Raw genomic sequence first — 13558 nt, 5'->3', positions numbered from 1 at the left:
CAAAGGGTCGTCTCACACCAAATATTGACCTTGTTTCATTTATTATGGCTTACTGGTGTTCATAGTATTTTTTTTAAACATTGAAACAGTTCATTACATTATTTTTAAGCCATTTTTTATCTACAGCATTTCTTTACATGTGTCTAAAACTTTTGCACAGTACTGTATATAAAAAAAAAAAGTCATTTTTTCCCTCAGGCAGTCTCCCACCAAGAACTAACAAGGTTAAGCCACGCCGAGTGGCGCCAATCTCCGTTTCTGTAGCCCTTTGGCCTCTTGCCTATTACATAGCTAGGGTTACAGTGGGAGGCTGGGCCTCTGGTAACCACAAAATATAAGATTCTTTAGATATAAGTAAAAATTTATTACTGGTCTGTTTGTTTTTATGTTAATGAGGTTTGGATTAAGCCAACTAAATTCTCTAACCAATCAAATGGGCTAACAAAGGAACTATAAGAATCTAACAATAAATATAATATGTTTGATAATGCTGAGTTGTGTTTTTTTCACTCCATAGCAAAATTTAAAAAATCTTGGATCCCCCTCACTATAGTTCACAAACCCCTGAGGATCTCCAGACCCCACTAATGAAACTGTTTATAAATGTTTCTTCTGGTAATTATAAGCTCAAATCAGCAATGTGTTTCCTGTCCTTAAAGGAGATACGCAGAACCTTTATTTTTAAATACATTTCTGAGTGGATAGTATCTCCATCCTTGACTCTTGTATACTGCATAAATGGGAATATATATATATATATATATATATATATATATATATATATATATATATATATATATATATAGCGGTGCTTGAAGGTTTGTGAACCCTTTAGAATTTTCTATATTTCTGCCTAAATATGACCTAAAACATCATCAGATTGTCACACAAGTCCTAAAAGTAGGTAAAGAGAACCCAGTTAAACAAATGAGACAAAAATATTATACTTGGTCATTTATTTATTGAGGAAAATGATCCAATATTACATATCTATGAGTAGCAAAAGTATGTGAACCTCTAGGATTAGCAGTTAATTTGAAGATGAAATTAGAGTCTGGTGTTTTCAATCAATGGGATGACAATCAGGTGTGAGTGGGCACCCTGTTTTATTTAAAGAACAGGGATCTATCAAAGTCTGATCTTCACAACACATGTTTGTGGAAGTGTATCATGGCAAGAACAAAGGAGATTTCTGAGGACCTCAGAAAAAGTGTTGTTGATGCTCATCAGGCTGGAAAAGGTTGCAAAATCATCTCTAAAGAGTTTGGACTCCACCAATCCACAGTCAGACAGATTGTGTACAAATGAAGGAAATTCAAGTCCATTATCACCCTCCACAGGAGTGGTCGACCAAAAAAGATCACTACAAGAGCAAGGCGTGTAATAGTCGGCAAGGTCACAAAGGACCCCAGGGTAACTTCTAAGCAACTGAAGGCCTCTCTCACATTGGCTAATGTTAATGTTCATGAGTCCACCATCAGGAGAACACTGAACAACAATGGTGTGCATGGCAGAGTTGCAAGGAGAAAGCCACTGCTCTCCAAAAAGAACATTGCTGCTCGTCTGCAGTTTGCTAAAGATCACATGGACAAGCCAGAAGGCTATTGGAAAAATGTTTTGTGGGCAGATGAGACCAAAATAGAACTTTTTGGTTTAAATGAGAAGCATTATGTTTGGAGAAAGGAAAACACTACATCCCAGCATTATAACCTTATCCCATCTATGAAACATGGTGGTGGTAGTATCATGGTTTGGGCCTGTTTTGCTGCATCTGGGCCAGGACGGCTTGCCATCATTGATGGAACAATGAATTCTGAATTATACCAGCAAATTCTAAAGGAAAATGTCAGGACATCTGTCCATGAACTGAATCTTAAGAGAAGGTGGGTTATGCAGCAAGACAATGACCCTAAGCAACTAAGCCCATGTTTACATTAGACCGTATCAGCGGATCATCAGATTAACGTTTTTAAAACGATTAGTGTGCACACAGCAACACCAATACACGATTTGCGTGCACACAGCAATACCAATACACAGATACGCTCGGCTCCGCAGGCATCCTGCGCTCCAAATCACTCCGCCCTGAACAGCGAGTGCCCTCTGGAGGGTGCGCACTCCGGCCTTGCGCAGCTCACAGAGCACGCGAGTGAAGTGAACAAGCTGTGATTCGGGACTGAGCCGCTGTGTGTGTGATCCCAGCGCACATCACTTACCACTTGCAAGTGGAAGGATGGCAAGCCTAAAGACAATCATAACTACACAATGGGCAGTATTTGCATCAGTATTTGCAGTATTTTCATACTTTTATACTCTTTAATGAAAGGTGATACAAGGCGGAAGTCCGCGCCGTTTTTCAGCAGTCGCGTCACATGACCAACGCCAGCGAATCAGGAAGGTGGATGTCACAGTGACGTTGTCCAATGAGAGGCCAGCTAGAGATCAGCACAGCGTATCCGCGTATTCTGAATGTTTACACAGCACCGGAGCTGACACGATCTGGATTGAATACGTGGACGCTGGCGGATTCCCGTTTCCCGGCGTTTCCAGGCGGTTTAATGTAAACAGACAGTGCATCCGCGAAGAAAACGAGACAGATACGGTCTAATGTAAACGTAGCCTAAGACTTGCTCAACTAAGACTGATTCCCCCACCTCAATCTGTCCCTCTGAGTTACATGTCGGTCCTGGGGTCGAGATGCTGACCTTTTCTGCTCCTCGGACCTGCCTGATCCATCCTGGTGCCCTGTGTCTGTTTGGAGTCTCATCACAATACTCCTCTAGAGGACAGCCCCATGTGGACAGTTGAAAGTCACACTTGGAAGACGTTATGGACACTTACAGTAATGCTTTTATGGCTGAGGACTACAGTTGATTTGCTAACTTTAGGACTGCAGTTGTCATGAACAGTTTTGCACTCAAGTTTCCATCAATCAAGAGTTATAACATCAACAAGACTGACTTCATGTTAAAACTGTTAATGCTATAGTCATGTTGTCTGTTGTTGCCCAAATGACGATGGGTTCCCTTTTGAGTCTGGTTCCTCTCGAGGTTTCTTCCTCATGTCGTCTGAGGGAGTTTTCCTTGCCACCGTCGCCACAGGCTTGCTCATTGGGGATAGATTAGGGATAAAATTAGCTCATGTTTTAAGTCGTTCAAATTCTGTGAAGCTGCTTTGCAACAATGTTTATTGTTAAAACCGCTATACAAATAAATTTGACTTGACTTGACTTGATTTGACTCCATTGATTGTGGGTTGACTCTCATTAAAACAGGATGGGTGTTATAACTTATTCAACATACATGTACATGTATGCATTTTCACTGATAAAATGTAAAAGGCTAATTAAATAATCAGATGAACTGAGACAATCATATTCTGAACCAAATTAAATAATCTTATACCGGTAACTTAAACACACAATACAAGTTACATGTATTGATCTAAATGTAGGTAAACAATGAGTGTTGTTGTTTTTGTTGTTTTGTATCCAAATGAGAGTCGCTTCTTACCCATCTGTGCTCTTGCTTCTTGAAGGCCGATCTTGTGGCCGATCGTTTTGAAGCAATCTGACTTTCAGTTGTTCGTTCAGTTCTCTGTTCATTCGCTTCTTCCACGTAAGGGCGAGATATTGCTGCTGAGGCAAGCATATCCAATGGAGAAATCAGACGGTTGGTTCGCTCATTCTCCATTTTCTCCATACTGAGTACTCCGCCATTACTGCTCAGCTCAGGCAATTACTAAAACCCAGGATGGGACGGGATGTCACTGGTTTTAGCAACAACTGCGGGGAGGTCACTGCCTGAGTGATAATATGTCACGTCATGTCATGTTCCATCCCGGGTTTTAGCAACAACCCTTGGCTCACACTCTGGGAGAACTGGTGCCACTGAACTTACATTCCTTTTCTTGTAGTTTTCTTTTCCTTTCATTGTTGGTACTGCACCCTCTTTCAATATGGTCTTATAGCCAACGCTCTTCAACAGATCAGACGTCTCGTACGAGTCTTCAGTAAAATGTGCAGAGCAGAGGAGAGACCACTTCGTAGGTGCCCAATATGCCCGTGAACTTCTCGCAAAATGCATCCAAATCTTTGCAGTTTGAACATTCTTGGGCCATGAATGCAACGTAAATCCACCTTCTGTCATGTTGCTGCACCGGCCAGCAACACATCTACGTGGCATGGCGATAAATTAGCTTAAAATGGAGGATCAGAGTTGCAGTCAGCTCTGTGTTTTAGTATGGACCCTTTTCAGTCACGTGACCTTCGTAAACGCGACCGCCATTTTGGACATGTAGTGGACTTCGGCTCAAATCGGTTTGAATGCGAGGAAGGTGACAAACATAAAAGAAAAAGGAGCAAGATGCAGAAAACTGTATTTACTAGTTTACTGTAATTATGATCTGGCAGCTATTTACACCGGATCCAGTGTAAATAGCTGCCGGAGCCAACGTCCGGGCCAGGCCGCGAGCGAGCGCGCGCCGGCTCCGCGGCCGCCGGCTCCGGCCGGGCCGCGAGCGAGCGCGCTCCGGAACCTCGGACGCTGGCTCCGGCGGCTATTCACACTGGATCCGGTGTAAATAGCTGCCAGATCATAATTACAGTAAACTAGAATGGAATGTTAACAGCAATGTAATGCCTTTTCTGGCTAATTTTATTCGTCTTACCTCCAACAAAATGGTCACTACACAAGCGCTGGTATGCCGCTATCCATCTTCTCCGTCGGTCAGCATCTACCGGGATCCGATAAAATGATAACCCTTGCCTTGTTTGTTGATGGTTACTACATCCAGGTGCACAACAATATAGTGGCATGATGGAAGTCTTGCTGAAAATAAACACTTTCTTTGCTGCCGTTCCTCAGTGCTGGCTGTGGTAAACTACTGGCAGTACATGTCCAAAATGGCGGCCGCGTTTGTCGTGACGTCACGTGAAAAGGGTCCATAGCGGAAATGGTGATGAGACCGATAGCCTTCCCGCTGTGACGTCACAGATGTCAAGGTCATTCACTCAGACCGCTACCTATATGAATCTTTTTAATCATAAAAATTACTATATTAGACTTATTGTTAACACTTAAAACTATTCCTATGCCATTCTTGATGTCTCAAGACATTTATAAACAAAAAGTGAGGCCATGGTTCTGCGTATATCCTTTAAAGAGGATTCTCGTGAATTCTTTTTGATACTTTCTTACATTTCTCAATACTTTTTCCTTTTACAATTCACAGTGTACCATGGCGCATACCTGCACCTAAAGATTCATCTTATTCCACAGACCTTTGATTAAATCAAAGTAAGTCTGTTGGTCTTTATTTGTAGAACAAAAAGCATCATGGCTTTTACCTCAGCTCTAACACCTCAGTTGCTCTCCCCGTTATCTGTCTGAAAGTTCTTTAAAGTCCCTCCAAGAAGAACTGTCACCCATCCAACTATTCCAGCCTCACGTCTCTTGGCTTTTCTCACCTGCAATATGTGATGACTGATGCCACAATTTTATTAGGCTGTTAGGAATCAAAACAGCTCAGGAATGTTAGCAAAGGAACAAAAACAAGCACAAATGCAAGATAACGTTCACAAACTGAGGAACCAACATTCAGCACTCATGAGAGTGCTTATAACTGAGCAGAGCATGTGGGCAACAAAATTCAAACAGGACGAGTCATGGAAGAAACTGTGTTACACTCTGACTAATAAATTCTCAGAGGGAAAATCAAAAAGGAACAGCAGAAGAAGGTTGGAAAGCCATTAATAGTTGTATACATGTGCTTTAATACAAAATGGGTCAGATATTAACCTGTGCTGACTCGATCTTAATTCTCTCTAATGTCTCTATAACGAAACCTTGAACATTCGCTCTCAGGCTGCAGCTAAACAAGGTTATAGAAAAGCAGCTAAATAGGATTATATTACTGCCCCTGAGGATGAACTCACATGATCGTCAACAGAACTTGCTCTTGATTATTTCTTTTGTACTTGGGGTGGTTTGCAACATTAAAACAGATATTAACCTGTGCCCTATCAGTAAAGCCAGAGACTCTGGAGCTCATCAGAGAGTGTGGGAGAATTTAAAGGACAGCAGAGGAAAACTACTTTTCCAGAAGCTCTGTATCTTACTGGAAATTGGCTTTACTCCAAAGCCACTACTGTGATGTATGTTTAAAAAAAAAAAAACTTATGGAAATATCATTACTGTAAACACCAGTCCGTACGTGGTGTTCCATAAATGTGTCAGTTCAGATTATCGAAATCTACAGCTGAATAATAAACCGTTTTAACACTTTCATTTTAGTAAATTTCAATTTTGGTAAAGAAGATTTTATTTTTATTAGTATAGTTTTATCAGAGGGGCGGCACGGTGGTGTAGTGGTTAGCGCTGTCGCCTCACAGCAAGAAGGTCCGGGTTCGAGCCCCGTGGCCGGCGAGGGCCTTTCTGTGTGGAGTTTGCATGTTCTCCCCGTGTCTGCGTGGGTTTCCTCCGGGTGCTCCGGTTTCCCCCACAGTCCAAAGACATGCAGGTTAGGTTAACTGGTGACTCTAAATTGACCGTAGGTGTGAATGTGAGTGTGAATGGTTGTCTGTGTCTATGTGTCAGCCCTGTGATGACCTGGCGACTTGTCCAGGGTGTACCCTGCCTTTCGCCCGTAGTCAGCTGGGATAGGCTCCAGCTTGCCTGCGACCCTGTAGAAGGATAAAGCGGCTAGAGATAATGAGATGAGATGAGATGAGATGAGTTTTATCAGAGTGTACTATCTTTTTTACACATATGAACGCTGTAACGCTGAGAAATGAAATGGAGATTTCTCACACACATAACAACACACTGATTCAGTCAGTCCCTTCAAAAAGCAATGCATCAGTGTGCTGACCTGATGTACATGTGTCAACAGATTTGTGTATGTATTTCTGTGTGCAGGGGAAACATTACTTTTTAAATATATATTCATATATAAATGGTTCCCTGAATGTGTCTGGATGCTCTCCGGTAGGTCTGATCATCAAAACCATCTATTATAGTTTGAATAGGCGTAATCACAGAGGAATACAGAATTGCTGGAAATCACAGCATGTTAAAGTCCAAATTACTGTCAGTAAATCAAATTAATGGAAGGCTGAGGAGTTTGTTGTCCAAATTTAAATTAGTGAGAAATATATCGTCAAGGACATAGGGTCACATGTCCTTGATGTTAGGCTAATGATGTTAAGTTAGGCTAAGTCAAAATATCTAAATCAGCCACATGGGTTCCAGACTAAATGACTGAAAACTATTTCGATATCCAGTGAGTTGCCAGTAACAGCTGCGATGTTAAATGGGAAAGCTCAAATCTCATGTATACAAGTAGCTTGACAATAAAACACTTGGGATTGAGCAGATTTTATACCAAGAAGTTACATGGATGGCATAATAAGAATGATACAGGCCAAGCTGAAAATACACACACACAAGTAAAGGCAACTGCATTTCATCTCATCTCATCTCATCTCATCTCATCTCATCTCATCTCATGTCATCTCATCTCATCATCTCTAGCCGCTTTATCCTGTTCTCCAGGGTCACAGGCAAGCTGGAGCCTATCCCAGCTGACTACGGGCGAAAGGCGGGGTACACCCTGGACAAGTCGCCAGGTCATCACAGGGCTGGCAACTGCATTTGTGATTTTTAATTTGTGTGTGTGTGTGTGTGTGTGTGTGTGTGTGTGTGTGTGTGTGTGTGTGTGTGGATTCTGTAATGCTCTACTGGTTCATGCCATGTTTACTCCAAATACCAAACAGTGTAAACAGAAAAGTTGTTACCCTTTTTCTCAAACTTAAAGTGCATATTCTGGACCAATTTCATGTTTTTTTTATCTGAAAGTATGTCCCTTTACACACTCATCCAGAAGGGTAATTTTGCACAAGGCCATCTGTCTACAGCAGAAAAAAATAAAATAACAAAACGCATCTGGAAAAATCCCAAGGGAGTCTGGAGCCAGAATAATGACGTTGTCTGCGGAAGCGCCAGCAGGCTGCGAGAGCTTTGCACGGTTTCAGTGCACAGCCTGTGTAGACCAAGCGCTCCCATTTCTCTCTCATTGTCCGGTCTTTTGGAAAACGATGAGTACTAATCCCATCAAGATTGGTGTTGCTACACCCTCCTACGATACATCTGTTAACCATTTTAATAATTACTTGATAACGTTGAAGAAATTTGCAGAAAACCACCAGGTCGTTTTCTCATAAACAAACCAGCGCTGACGTAGGATTCAGAAGGAGGCGTCCCGCAGATGACGTCAAGAAAATCAATGTTTGCCAGGAAATCCAAATGTCAAGTTTTTTCAGAGGCGGACCAATTTGCCTCAAATGGCTTGAATTCAACTGAATTTTTCTGGTATTGCACAAGGTAAAAAAAATTGCAGAGAATGCAGAATGTGACAGATATTTGACCAAAGTTTAATATAAAATAGGAGAATTACATTGATCTTGCTCCTGAATTTACCCGTGATGTGCACTTTAAAAGCACTAAACTTACGGTTCTGTCATCATTTTTGCATCATTTGTACTTTGGAGAGAAAAACCTGATAGAAGAAATAATATTCCTTGTTCACATATTCATTACACCCCCAACTGTATTCCACCAGGCGGCACAAGTTGTTTGCACTGTCCCCTCACAGCAAGAAGGGTCTGGGTTCGAGCCCAGTGGTTGGCGGGGGCCTTTCTGTGTGGAGTTTACATGTTCTGTCTGTGTGGGTTTCCTCTGGGTGCTCCGGTTTCCCCCACAGGTCAAAGACATGCAGTTAGGTTAACATGGGGTGGCCTTGGACTGAAGTGCCCAAGAGTGGTGTTGCACATGTACGCAATGGCTTTGCTCTCCTATGATGAACTAAATTTTGTTGTGCAGTGACAATAAAGCCCTTCTTCTTCAAAGGTTTCTCAAATCACTGCTGATGATGTGCTACTGATACAACATGAGATGAAAAATATCAGCTGAAATGGTGATTAAATCTAGAGTGCATTTCACTTGATATAGCTGTCACTGATAGGCTGCATGAATCTATAGTCTGGGCTACAACGAAATCAGCCCCCTCTTCCACTACATACAGTTTTTTGATTTTCATTATGACCATTGGTGGTGATTTTGTGCCTCGTTCCTCAAAAGTCCAAAATATTTCACCTGCAGACTTTTGATGGGGATGCCAAAAATAAAAATTCATATTACATTACATTAAAGGCATTTAGCAGATGCTCTTATCCAGAACGATGTACAATGAGCGCACACACACATATACCTACACACATACCTCATATGAATTGTCTTTTAATTTTTAAACACTTCTAGCTCTTTTTTTTTTTACCAGATGTCAGTGGGTGCCCCTGTATAAATACCTGGTATCTACACTTATTTGCAGTGTGATTGGCTAAGAAAACGCATTCATTGGATGGTTAATTGTTTTACTGCTTTACTTATTTGTCGAGGTTTGACTTTCTCTGAAAGGAAGAGGGACACATGGAAGAACTATGTAAGATGAAAAATGTAATAAGTTCCCCAAAAGCATACACTGATAGTCTCTACTCTGGTAAGAATGGTTCAGTAATATCTGGACACTGGCAGTGGTGTTATGATGCAGTCCAGTGGTTAGCACTGTTGCCCCACAGCAAGAAGGTTCTGGGTTTGAACTTACTGGTCAACCAGGGCCTTTCTGTGTGGAGTCTGCATGTTCTCGCTGTGCCTCTGTGGGTTTCCTCCAATAGTCCAAAGACATGCAGATTATGTATATCAGCTGTAGATTAGGTATATCACCTCTGTGGGTGGCACAGTGGTGTAAGTGGTTAGCATGGTCGCCTCACAGCAATGCAGTTCTGGGTTCGTGGCCAGCGAGGGCCTTTCTATGTGGAGTTTGCATGTTCTCCCCGTGTCTGTGTGGGTTTCCTCTAGGTGCTCCGGTTTCCCCCACAGTTCAAAGACATGCAGTTAGGTTAATATGGGATGGCCTTGGGCTGAGGTGCCCTTGAGCGAGGCACCTAACTCCCAACTGCTCCCCGGGCGCTGTTAGCATGGCTGCCCACTGCTCTAGGTATGTGTGTGTGTGTGTTCACTGCTTCAGATGGGTTAAATGCAGAGAGGAATTTCACAAGCATGTGATGAATAAAGTTCTTCTTCCTCTTATTATTATTATTATTATTATTATTATTATTATTAATTTTTATTTGTTTTCTTTGTGTTAGCACCACGATAAATTAGTGACCTGTCCAGAGTATACCTTGCCTCTTGCAAGAAGTCGACTGGGATTGGCTCCTGCAACCCTCAGTAGGATATACAAGATAGATAATGGCTGGGGGTGGCACGGTGGTGTAGTGGTTAGCACTGTCACCTCACAGCAAGAAGGTCCTGGGTTCGAGCCCAGCAGCTGGCGAGGGCCTTTCTGTGTGGAGTTTGCATGGTGTCCGTGTGGGTTTCCCCTACAATCCAAAGGCATGCAGGCTCTAAACTGAGTGTGAATGGTTGTCTGTGTGTCAGCCCTGCAATGACCTGGCGACTTGTCCAGGGTGTACTCCACCTTTCGCCCATAGTCAGCTGGGATAGGCTCCAGCTTGCCTGCGACCCTGTAGGACAGGATAAGCGGTTACAGATAATAGATGGATGTGCTGGTTGTATGGAAAGCAGAAACCAGAAGAAAAAAAACCAGAAGAAACCTTTATTTGTCACATACACACTTCAAGCACAGTGAAATTCATCCTCTGCATTTAACCCATCTGAAGCAGTGAACACACACACTCAGAGCAGTGGGCAGCCGCGCCTGGAGAGCAGTCAGGGGTTCGGTACCTTGCTCAAGGGCACCTCAGCCCAAGGCCGCCCCACGTCAACCTAACTGCATGTCTTTGGATTGTGGGGGAAACCGGAGCACCCGGAGGAAACCCACACAGACACGGGGAGAACATGCAAACTCCACACAGAAAGGCCCTCGCAGGCCGCTGGGTTCGAACCTGAACCTTCTTGCTGTGAAAAATCTCATCTTTGGAAAAGTCATTCTTGTGAACAAGAAAAGTCTACAACTGGCATTATTCGCTTAGGAATAATTATTTAATGCATGTAAAATAAACTGCAATGTGAACAAAAACGTGCTGGTTTGAATTATAATTATTTACAACTGGGGCAGCATGGTGGTGTAGTGGTTAGCGCTGTCGCCTCACAGCAAGAAGGTCCTGGGTTCGGGGCCGGCGAGGGCCTTTCTGTGTGGAGTTTGCATGTTCTCCCCGTGTCTGCGTGGGTTTCCTCCAGGTGCTCCGGTTTCCCCCACAGTCCAAAGACATGCAGGTTAGGTTAACTGGTGACTCTAAATTGACCATAGGTGTGAATGTGAGTGTGAATGGTTGTCTGTGTCTATGTGTCAGCCCTGTGATGACCTGGCGACTTGTCCAGGGTGTACCCCGCCTTTCGCCCGTAGTCAGCTGGGATAGACTCCAGCTTGCCTGCGACCCTGTAGAAGGATAAAGCGGCTAGAGATAATGAGATGAGATTATTTACAACTGACTCATAAACTCTGCCCACTTTGGTTTGTTGGGCTGGTGATTGAGCCAAATGTAAACTAAAGCAATGCTGCCCCCATGCGGTTACATCCTGCATAACACAAATATATATATAAACAAATATAGCATGACAACATTCACTTAACAGGATTTTTTTTTTAGTTTCTGTTATTGGCCTCTGTCTGATAAACAAAAAGAAGAACTTAACAATGATAATAGATGTCTTTCAGACTGTTAAGCGAACTGCTGAATGAATAGCCTAAATATATTTAACCAAGATCCGACATGTTTATGATACAGAATGTTCCAGGACTGCTTTATCCAGGCAGGATGTCATGCAAATCATTTGAAGACGGTTTCTATTTCGGATAAATGATGTGCAAAACACTGCTCCAGGTGAGGCTCGAACTCACAACCTCGGCATTGCTCTGCTTCGTACTGTCGTATAAGTACCGCGCGCTAACCGATTGCGCCACTGGAGCTCGAGGACAGCTGCTGAGCAACACAGCTTACAAACGTAGTAACACAGCAGATCTGCTCTGGCTCGCTTTAATTCTGAAAACTAAGCTATTCATGGAATAAAAGCAGCAAACTCGTTTAAAACATAACACATTAAATCGTATTTAAACGCTATATTTTACAACACAGACCACTGTTCACTTTGCAATTTAATCTCCTTATATGATGATCACTGGATTGCTGTACACTGGATTGCAAAACACTGTGTTTCCCCTTTATCTGTCGACAGCAGGCGTGTGAACAGGAACTGTTCCTCTCAGAGCCAGTGGTCTGAAATCATACAGGAGATCAGTTATCCTCCTGCTGGCCTGCTTGTCGGTGAGTCTTGCTGTATTTTCTTTATCTGCACTCTCAGAAAATAAACTACATTATTGTCCCTTTAAGGGTACAATGGCTTGTCACTTGGCTCAATACCCTCTATTTGGACCCTTTATATACTGCTTGGGATCATATATTTACCTTTTTGACCCTAGCTACCCTGAGGTCCAATAATGATCCCTAGAGGGTACATTAGTGTAGATTGTACCTTAGGGGACAGAAATGGACTCCTACTGTACCCTTATTTCTGACAGTGTGAAGACAAACTTTGGCCCTATAAAGGGAGGGGGTGGTGGTGTTGTGGTTAGCACTGTCACTTCACAGCAAGAAGGTCCTGGGTTCGAGGCCGGTGAGGGCCTTTTTGTGTAGAGTCTGCATGTTCTCCCTGTGTCTGTGTGGGTTTCCTCTGGGTGCTCCGTTTTCCCCCACAGTCCAAAGATAGGCTGAGATAGGGTCCAGCTTGCTTGCGACCCTGTACAGGATAAGTGGCTACAGACAATGGACGGACCCTATAAAGGTACACATAGCTACCTTCAGGTCCAATAATGATCCCTAGAGGGTACATTAGTGTAGATTGTACCTTAGGGGACAGAAAAGGACTCCTACTGTACCCTTATTTCTGACAGTGTGAAGACAAACTTTGGCCCTATAAAAGGTGGTGTGGTTAGCACTGTCACTTCACAGCAAGAAGGTCCTGGGTTCAAGGCCGGTGAGGGCCTTTCTGTGTAGAGTTTGCATGTTCTTCCTGTGTCTGTGTGGGTTTCCTCCGGGTGCTCCGGTTTCCCCCACAGTCCAAAGATAGGCTGAGATAGGGTCCAGCTTGCTTGCGACCCTGTACAGGATAAGTGGCTACAGATAATGGACGGACCCTATAAAGGTACACATACAGTAGCTACCTTGAGGTCCAATAATGATCCCTAGAGGGTACATTAGTGTAGCTTGTACCTTAGGGGACAGAAATGGACTCCTACTGTACCCTTATTTCTGACAGTGTGAAGATAAACTTTGGCCCTATAAAAGGTGGTGTGTTTAGCACTGTCACTTCACAGCAAGAAGATCCTGGGTTCAAGGCCGGTGAGGGCCTTTCTGTGTAGAGTTTGCATGTTCTTCCTGTGTCTGTGTGGGTTTCCTCTGGGTGCTCTGGTTTCCCCCACAGTCCAAAGATAGGCTGAGATAGGGTCCAGCTTGCTTGCGACCCTGTACAGGATAAGTGGC

The 13558-nt window shown here is 43.2% G+C and overlaps 1 protein-coding gene and 1 non-coding gene across 3 annotated transcripts in view; one reads left to right on the top strand and one right to left on the bottom strand.

Moving 5' to 3' along the window:
- Positions 1–11894: 11894 nt before the first annotated feature.
- On the bottom strand, positions 11895–11988 carry trnai-uau (transfer RNA isoleucine (anticodon UAU)). The gene is made up of 2 exons: positions 11951–11988; positions 11895–11930 (listed from the first exon to the last, which is right to left on the bottom strand). It is a non-coding gene; the product is annotated as a tRNA-Ile (tRNA).
- A 278-nt stretch (positions 11989–12266) lies between these two features.
- hcar1-4 (hydroxycarboxylic acid receptor 1-4) overlaps positions 12267–13558 on the top strand; it is a 28150-nt gene continuing 26858 nt past the window's right edge. The window contains exon 1 of one of the 2 annotated variants that reach the window (XM_060940213.1): positions 12267–12343. The gene's annotated coding sequence lies outside the window, so the exon portion shown is untranslated. The remainder of the gene's footprint in view (positions 12344–13558) is intronic. The other variant, XR_009656548.1, reaches the window with a different exon arrangement.

The sequence above is a fragment of the Neoarius graeffei genome, chromosome 14, assembly GCF_027579695.1.
Source record: "Neoarius graeffei isolate fNeoGra1 chromosome 14, fNeoGra1.pri, whole genome shotgun sequence".
NCBI classification, from domain to species: Eukaryota; Metazoa; Chordata; class Actinopteri; order Siluriformes; family Ariidae; genus Neoarius; species Neoarius graeffei.
This window is presented reverse-complemented; position numbering and strand designations above follow the sequence as displayed.